General features: G+C 42.8%; 1 long non-coding RNA gene across 1 annotated transcript; it reads left to right on the forward strand.

The window, feature by feature from the left end:
- The first annotated feature begins 494 nt into the window (after window positions 1-494).
- LOC310861120 lies at window positions 495-1,493 on the forward strand. The gene is made up of 3 exons (XR_014569464.1): window positions 495-604; window positions 848-911; window positions 1,395-1,493. It is a non-coding gene; the product is annotated as an uncharacterized lncRNA (long non-coding RNA).
- Window positions 1,494-10,033: the final 8,540 nt, after the last annotated feature.

Consider the following 10,033-nt stretch of genomic DNA (forward strand, 5'->3'; position numbering starts at 1 on the left):
TGTGTGTTCTTCTAACATGATTTCATGGTAAGTGCAGACTTATTGAAATAATTACAAATGTGTGCTGCAGACTGCATTCATGTAGCTACAAGGAAACATCCACAGAGATGTAGGAGACTGTAGGCCTGTAGGTTTTACAAAATGTTTGTCTTTATGCTGTAAACTGTAAAGGCTACAAACAGTGAACATTACATTATTCTTATTCACTCTAGAATTCTCATTGTGTTGCCTTCTGTGTAGAAGAATCACTGAACATTAAAATTAGACCCTGACTGATCTTCTGGTGGTAGTGTAAGGTAGGATGTTGTTGCTACTTTAAGATAAGATACTGTTATGGTACTTTTCTAATGTAGTCTCCAACTTTATCATGATGATTTACCATCATGACGGTTTTGCAATTCACAAGGGAGAAAACAAAAGCAGTTTTTGGTAGCCTACTATACTGCATATAGTTATAAGCTTCATTTGTAGTTGTGTTCATTTACTATATATTTTATTGCAGGTCTGATTAAAAATGCTGGTCCAGGTACAGACAAATGCAGAAGTATGTGAAATTGGATAAAGTTGAAGGACTGCTTGATTTTCTGCAGTTCCATGAAGGAAGGTAACATTACGGTTACGCATATCATGGGCTTGGCTCATCAAATTTGAACTCCTAGTCCTGGGGATGGGTTTTGTAAGGGAACATGTTCTAGGTTTATTTTAGCTGGACCACATACAGGCTATAATAGTAATTTGCATGACACTATCATGTCCTCCTTGCATGATGTAACATAAAGCTGTGTGCATGACATTGACAGTTTAAGTTCTGAGATTTCTTATGAGCCACGTAATTATTCATTTTCAGGAACACTTCTATGATGCCCACAGCAACACAGGTCTCCCAGGAAGTGATCCTGATGCTGCATCAAGTGAGTTGTATTCTTTTAACTTATTTGCAATAATTGCAGTTACAGATTCCATCACTATATGATTGATTTGGCTAGATGTGTTGACCCGTCGGAACGGCTCCAAAATGTTATGGCCCATTGTGGCGACTGTGGCTCAATGATCCATGGGTCGGCGGTTCGAATCCCGGCTCCTCCTGTGTCCTGTCTACATGTCAAAGTGTCCTTGGGCAAGACGCTGAACCCCAAATTGCTCCCGATGTGCTGGTTGGTGCCTTGCATGGCTTCCGCCGCAATCGGTGTATGAATGTGTGTGAATGGGTGAATGTAATAAAAGCACCTTGGACAAAGGCGCTATATAAATGCACCATTTACCATGCGATTCAATCATAAAAATAAAATAGGTTTGGTATTTTGTGTAATCTTGCTTGTCGGCTAGGTGTGATGTGAAAGCATGAACTCTTCCTCAACTAATTCTCTGGTTCTCTCTGTTGTGACTGTCCTTAGCCTACGGCCCAGAAATGGCCTCCCTGATGATGATGCTGCTTCATCTTCTTCCACCATCACCTTGGGGCCCGAAGTCTCCAAAGGTCAATCCCTGTGATGTCTTTAAGGTAATGATATTATGGAGATTTAAAAATAATAATAATGTCAGTCTTCAGGGATGTGATTTTCATTCATGTAAAAGTAATTCCTCCTCTTCTCTTCTGAGAAATGCTGCTTTTCCTAGACTTCACTGCTGTGTTTCATTCTTGTTTTATAACAGCCCTGTTACGCTCTATCATCAGTGTGTGAAGTTTGACCTGATGGTCAAGATTTAAATGATCCCCTGAGCAGGCAGGCTCTATTAGTTCAATGGTAAAAGAAGAGGAAAGAGGAAAATGACTTATTTTCTTTCAAATACACAGATGTTCACACCCCATGAAAACTTTGAATTAGTGGAGATTTAGTTTTGTTTTTGTCACATTCCTAAGCCAATCATTTGATGACCGGCGGAGTCTCTGGTAGGATACATTCCATTTTTAGGGTGAATGATATATAAGGGATAATGTATGAATAGGTGGTCATTATTGATGGATAAAATCACAGATGGGGTGATTTATCTAGAAACAATGACCACTTAGCCATACATTATCCCGCTTATTACACAGCTACTTAATACAAAATAATAAATTGACCCAAAAGTGACAACAAAACTAAGTGTTTCCTTGCTTACGCCTTACGGTAATGAAAGTATTCCAAGTTGGCCCTGCAGAGCGCAACGAGTCGCCTCGGAAACAAGGAAGTGAGTGATCAAATTAAATACATTTTCGGGTACTGCATCTTCTATTTCTCGCTTCAAATGTCTTCAAAAACATTATTGAGAGCAATGTTTAGTTACGCTTCAATCATGAAAATAAAATAGGTTTGGTATTTTGTGTAATCTTGCTTGTCGGCTAGGTGTGATGTGAAAGCATGAACTCTTCCTCAACTAATTCTCTGGTTCTCTCTGTTGTGACTGTCCTTAGCCTACGGCCCAGAAATGGCCTCCCTGATGATGATGCTGCTTCATCTTCTTCCACCATCACCTTGGGGCCCGAAGTCTCCAAAGGTCAATCCCTGTGATGTCTTTAAGGTAATGATATTATGGAGATTTAAAAATAATAATAATGTCAGTCTTCAGGGATGTGATTTTCATTCATGTAAAAGTAATTCCTCCTCTTCTCTTCTGAGAAATGCTGCTTTTCCTAGACTTCACTGCTGTGTTTCATTCTTGGTTTATAACAGCCCTGTTACACTATCATCTGTGTCTACTGTCTAGCATATTGGTAGTATGTCAACTCGCAGAGTGCGATGTAGCCTACTATAGAGAGAGTGGCAAGATATTCACATCTGCACCTTAGCTCGTGTCTAATGTTTCCTTATCTCAACCCTAGTTATGCTGCAGTTTGGAAGAGCATCTACGCAACCAGGAGAATGCACGGCAGTACCTCCTTGCTGTTGGGCGTCAGAAGAGCAAGATCGGCAGCTTCTACATCGTCATGGATCAGCACCTCATCCCATGCCAGGCAAACCGTTCACTCGGGACATTTGAACTTTCAAAGCACATTTTGTGTTTAATGTGTCTTCAGTGATTTAAATAGTTTTTCAATGTAATGGGTGCCGGGGCCTCGGGGTGGTCTTTTTCCCAGGGACATGTCATGTGTCCGACTTCAATGACTACAGAGTACAGTATTGCATCCCAGGACCCCTGGAGGGTGACATGATTGCATCCTTTCTCAATTTAGTGAGTCTAGGATGCAGGATACAGGCTATTTTATACTGAGTCTTACTATGCTGTATTTGTGATCTTCTACACATTCCTGAAGACGATGATGGGAAAATGAGAGACACCCAGAGTTGTGGAACTGAGAGCCCTGCTGCTGAACCAGACCATAATGGCATTCTTTGAATTGAAGTAAAGTGGGTAAAGTTATTCTCAGCCAGGCTGACATGCAGGTTTTTACATTGTTCATAGTGTTGAGAAAAGACCACATTTATTTTTGTCAAGCTATTTACAGAGAAGTTTGAGCATCATTCAAACATTACGAATGAAGTTATATATATATATACAAACCTTCATCTGAAACACTGTACCCGAACATCAAACGGTGTAGAACATTTCAGCTCAGACAGTTTCATTATACACCTTGCCTCACTTCTTGATACTCTGAATGCATGATGCTCATCAAAACTTCTCTGTAAATAGCTTGCATGACAAACAATAAATGTCCAGTTGTCTACTCGACACTCAAGTTCAACCCAAGAAACCATAGATTTTCATTGTTAACCCCATTCTCACCACTGAGGGAAAAAAGGAGGTTTCCCCGTGATGCACAAGGGCCATATCATGCATTTTAGCCAGTGATTTTGTTATATATTTTATTTTTATAATCTTGTGTTTAGCTTCAGACCTCATACACAACAGTATGCTGTAAATGGGCCAGTTGTCCTAATAGAAGGATAATAGATCATAAAGTGATGCTTCAAGTGCTTAAATAGTGTTTATAATGTTGGAATGAATGACAATTAATAAATGTTTTAAACTGATTTAAAGTGTTATTTGTCTAATTACTTCAAGAAGAAGGAACTCTTGGGCTAGTGTTAAATGTTGAACTATTTCCAAAGTGTTAATTTAACTCTAGACAGTGTGGACATATATAGAGTCTGAAAATGAGTTGAAATTGACTCTATGAGAGTCAATTCATTAACTCTGGTACAGAGTAAACCTTTAACTCAGAGCAGTGTTATCTAACTCTGGTACAGAGTAAACCTTTAACTCAGAGCAGTGTTATCTAACTCTGGTACAGAGTAAACATTTAACTCAGAGCAGTGTTATCTAACTCTGGTACAGAGTAAACCTTTAACTCAGAGCAGTGTTATCTAACTCTGGTACAGAGTAAACCTTTAACTCAGAGCAGTGTTATCCAACTCTGATATAGAGTAAACCTTTAACTCAGCACAGTGTTATTTGTCAAAACACTTTAACTCTGATAAAGAGTTAAAGAAGGAACTCTTGGGCTAGTGTTAAATGTTGAACTATTTCCAAAGTGTTAATTTAACTCTAGACAGTGTGGACATATATAGAGTCTGAAAAAGAGTTGAAATGGACTCTGTGAGAGTCAATTCAACACCAGACTTTTTGCTGTGTTATGAATCTGATCTCAGGTCAGAATGGGTTAACGTCTTCTTTACTGTACTCTTTGTACAAACTTTGTTTCTTGAGTACAACCACATAACGTGAATATGAAGTTCTGTATTCAGAACAATGTTGATTTTTCACAGCAAATAAAGGCATCATGCATCAACCTGTATGAAATTAAGCATCAATATGAATAGTTTTAAAGTAGAATATTCGTCTGCACATTTTCGTATCTTATTCATTATGCAAAGACTTTAACAGTACACAAATGTTATGTCTCAACATAAATAGCCGATCCACCCTGGCTATATTTTCCCCCACAAGACGGAGCTTGTGGTCCTGTTATTAAAAGAATGTGCTTACAGACCCGTGATGGTCTATATACGCATAGACTTAAAGCAGGGCTTTATACTGTACCATTATACAGGTTCTGCTTTGCTGTGGATCACAGGGACATCTTCAGTTGTGGCCGGCGGAAAACAAAGAGAAACATCTCGAAGGAATGAGCTTTGAGCCAAGAGAATGTGACCTCTGTTATGTTACAGAGAGAGAGAGGGAGAGAGAGAGAGAGAGAGAGAGAGAGAGGGAGAGAGAGAGAGAGAGAGAGAGAGAGAGAGAGAGGGAGAGAGAGACAGAGAGACAGAGAGAGCACAGTAACACTTGTCCAAAGTATAATCACTTCCAGCCCACTGCTTCAAACCCTCTCGCTCTCTTTTATCCTCATGTAGATGTTTTGGTTATGTGATGGCCAGTTAAGAAGGTTTCTATAACAAACTGGAGTACGGTACTGTGTGTGTGTGTGTGTGTGTGTGTGTGTGTGTGTGTGTGTGTGTGTGTGTGTGTGTGTGTGTGTGTGTGTGTGTGTGTGTTTGTGTGTGCGCGTGTGTGTGCGTGCGCGTGTGCACAACGTTTTCATGTACACACTGTTAATGCAACAAAGGAAAACCTTTTAAAAAATGAGTCTGTTCGCTCTATTGAGCGTAGAATGTGGACGTGCGCGCGTGAGCGTGCGTGTCCATATGGAAAACATTGCCATTTGGGCACTTTTCAGCCTCACAGCTGTTACTTTTCACCCATTTGTGGAAATTTGTCAAAACGAATCCAGAATCCAATCAAATAATTAAAGGATACTTGATTCACTGTCTATGAATTCCAGCAGCGATCGATGCCCAGAATCATTTAACCGGTACAGCACATTTTTACTCTCTGCAGCAGCAGTGGCTCAGGGGTAGAGTAACCGGACGGCAACCGCAAGGTTCCTAGTTCAAACCCGGGGTCCAGAGTTAGTGTCGCAGTGTCCTTGAGCAAGTATCTGAAATAAAAGAAATGCCGGTCTCACTCCCAACTCGGAATTGGTTGATGTTTCGGCTGAAAGATTTTAACCCATTCTGAGCGGGCACCCATTTTGGTGTTGGCATCATGTTATGCTTTAGCTATTGAAAAATAGCAGATCTACAAGCGAGTGGCGCGATACGAGCTTGTAGGTCTGCTATTTTTGAAAGAAATCGAAGAACGACTGACATTTTTAGAATCTGATCTCAGGTCAGAATGGGTTCGTCAGACCAGCGTGTGTCCAGTGGAAACCTCGTATGAATCTGATGTCAGGTCAGAATGGGAACCCCTTTTGGTGTTTTTTACCATTATTTTCTGCCATTTTTGAAAAATCTTGAAAATGTGACGCAAATCTCTGAATATATATATATGCTTTCAGAGCGAACATTTTGAGGGATTCCCCATGGAACAACATATTTTCAGATGTGGGTCGGCAGTCATATACACATATATTTGGGGGTCCTTGACATGAACATATTTGAGAACCACTGACATAGCGAGCGAGTCCCAGGTCGCTCCACTCACAAACTGAGGTGAGCGACAGCACTTGACCTTGTCCTATATAATATAATGCCAGTTATACGCGCACTTAGACGTGCTGTTTCAGTATACCCGACGAAGGCCCCTGAGGCCCAAACGCTGTATTGTTTTCCGCCCTGTTGTCAATAAATTGTTTTGGGAGCTTTTAAAGGTATATTCAGTGATTTCACTCAAAAAACCTCAGGTTTCGTTTTTGGCTGTGGGACCCAGCCTTTCGTCCAATCAGGATAGAGAGTCAAAAACGAAACCTAAGGTTTTTTGACCCCCATGGGGGTTAACTGGGGACAGGGAGGAACTCCTTATATGGCCAGCACACTCTATTAGTAGGGAGGATTATCACAACAAAACAAAAAAATAAGTGATATTTGAATTAAGTGAAATCACTGAATATACCTTTAAAACGGTGTGCGGGTCTCCTCTTTCTTAACCACTGACATAGAAACATTTTCAGAAAAAAAAAACTGATTCAGAAGACATTCTGTAGAATGGTCCTCAGGTCTATAAGGCAGGTTCAAGGCCAGATGTTCAGAGCTGGTCCAGTTCCACATCATCCGTCATGCTCAACATGACCACGTGACAGCACATCCCCGCCGTGATCGATCCATACGTTATACTTTCAACCCTTTAACCACTTAAACCCCATTATGGTTGAGCGGAGATCCCTCAGGGCTTTCTACTATAGTGTATTTTCTGTTCTCTGCTATTGCTGGGAAGTCTACAGCTGAAAATAGCCGATCGACAAGCTCACAACAATGAGGATGCTGGGGTTTAAGTACTGGTAATTAAATGACACTGAAGTACTGAAGTAGGCCTACTGAAGTAAATGAGCTAAAAGGGAGGCAGTGACGCGGAAATACAATACATGTTTTGTGGGGAGATACGGGTATTGTGTGACTTTTTTGCGTCAAGAAAATTGGATTTAGGTTAAAGATCTGTGGAGAGACAGAGGAAAGCTGAGAGGAAGACCGTTATGGGAGAGACCGTATAGGACAAGTTTCACATGTCTAAACTAACTAAATAACATTTGACTATGTTTAAGAATAGTGTGTGTGTTCGTGTGTGTGTGTGTGTGTGTGTGTGTGTGTGTGCGTGCGTGCGTGCGTGCGTGCGTGCATGCGTGCGTGCGTGCGTGCGTGCGTGTGTGCGTGCTTGTGTGCATGCATAAGTGAGAGAGAGCTCCCGGGGTCTGGACCCTGACATCTGTTTTGGGTGAGGGGGCTTAAAGGGTGTAAGCTGGGGGTCCGGGGGGCCAAGCGCCCTCTGTCCCAGAGCCAGGGCTGCTTGACTCCATGACCGCTATGGAGCAGCCAGGGTGAGAGGCTGGCCGTGGAAACTGGATGCTGTGCTGCGCTGCGCTGCGCTGCGCTGCGCTGCGTGCGTGCGTGCGTGCGTGCGTCCGTGCGTGCAAGAAAGACCTTCTACAGTATGTACAGTTTGCATGATGAAAATAACAAACAAACGGAAAAACAAACAGGACGGAGTGAATGAACAAATGGAATAAAAAAGAGGGAGGGAGCCCCTGATACAACAATGAATGTGATCTTGTGTTTGTGGGTTGCCATAGATCAGTACTATAGGCTATACGACATGGTAGAGCCCTCCGGGCCACACACACACACACACACACACACACACACACACACACACACACACACACACACACACACACACACACACACACACACACACACACACGTTCACACAAACACGCTCACACACACACACCCTTATCTCTTTCTGTCACACCCTCTCTCTCTTATCTCCCTGTTATGGTATTTCATTTTAAATAGTTTGCAGTGCGCTCATCCTCACTGCATGGGAGCAGTGGGAGCATTGGGGGGGGGGGGGGGGGGGGGGGGGTAGCGAACACAAGCTCCAGATGTTAGGACTTTGCTGCACATGTGCTCACTTTGAGGCCAAGAAGCTCCCAATTCTTCTTTGCGCGGGCGTACACACACACACACACACACACACACACACACACGCACGCACACACTGAACTATTCACTAAAATGAAGCCGTAGGATTGCTTAATAAGGCAGTTTAGAAATCCCCAGCAGCGCAGACAGACTTGTGGAGGGACATGCGGACACAGTGTGTGGAACTGTGTCCAGGGGAGTAGTTATGGACGTTAAACTCGCTGCTCCACGTTGTTTACTTAACCACTTAAACCCTATGCACGGTTGACCGGAGTCCCTCAGGGATCCATACTAGTGTATCTTCTGTTTTCTGCTATTTTCTGCAAAAAGCTTTCCCCTCAGTATACGGATGCTGGGGTTTAAGTGGTCAACATAATAATAACCTCTTCTTCTTATTCTGCCGGCGTAACGCACACACGCACGCACGCACACACGCTAATGGCTTTTGAAAATTGTTTCAAACGTTTATTTTTGCAGCTGCCATTTGTAGTCAGCCAGACCATTATTGTGGAAACAAACTCCCTCTGAGAACAAGCGCAAGAGAGAGAGGGAGGGGGTTCAGGTTTTCCATCCAAGGGATCCCCTCTAATGAAACAATTGGAGGAAACGGTGGCATCGAACCCTTTGCATTAAGACCATTATGGGAGAATGAATACAGCCTCTGGACAACGCACGGAAATCCAATTCCAATTTGTGTTCCGTGGAGCGCCCTCGTTGTAACAAGTGGCACATTGTTATAGGTTTTGAGTCAATTTACCGTGGAGGGTGATATTGGTCATTGTGTGTACTTCTCACTGGCAGGTGTGTTGGGAGGATACAACAGCAGTGACAACACAGAAACGTGTGGGGGGGAGTAATCAATTGGAATTATGACTAAATTGGGGAGAAAAAGGGGGGGGGAATTGGCTCATCATCATCCATGAACTGTCCTTGAGATCCTATAGATGCCTGCACATCTTTCCATCGGGTCCTGTCAGCCATTGCTGCTCCCAGATCTTGGAATGTCAGTCCTGTGTCCCTGGAGATTGCGTCAGGATAAGTATGTGGCCTGGTTCCTCTGGACGATTATTACTTGATACTTTGCTCTGTTACGGTGCTACGTACTACGGTTGTTGTTATTGGCGGCAGTTCACCATAGAGCTTTGGTTCGGATGAGTTTTCCAGGAGATGTTTTTAACACACATGAGGAGTCTTGCATGTGCCATCAAGCCAGTTGTGTATAGGTCCTTCTTCACAGTCCATGTCTCAGCACCATATAGCAGGATGTTGAAACGTCGGACTGAGTTTGTTGCGGGCGTTCCAGGCTTGTCCCTTTCTGGCAAGAAAGTCATTTCCGCTGTCAGCCACATATGAACCAATATATCCTCGACTTCTACTTGGGTGGCTATAGGGTCCTCGTTCATGCATGCATTCAGTTTTCTTGGAATTTAACTTGAATCCTACTTTGGCAGAGGCTTTTTCGAATGAGATGAGTCTGAGCAGATCTGTGGTCATCCGCATAGTCGAGGTCAGTCAGTTATTTCTCGCACTGACGACCAGATCTTCTTCCAACCAAGCCTCTGATTGCCGTTGAGCATATAGTCCACTATAGCTACAATAACAAACAGGAAAGGTGCAAGCGTGTCACCTTGGAGACAGGCTGTGGTCAGGAATTGTTTTGTTGGGCTATCGTGGCTCTGAACAAAACTGGTTGG

This window comes from Protomyctophum parallelum, assembly GCF_964188405.1.
Source record: "Protomyctophum parallelum genome assembly, chromosome: 1".
In the NCBI taxonomy this organism is placed as follows: domain Eukaryota; kingdom Metazoa; phylum Chordata; class Actinopteri; order Myctophiformes; family Myctophidae; genus Protomyctophum; species Protomyctophum parallelum.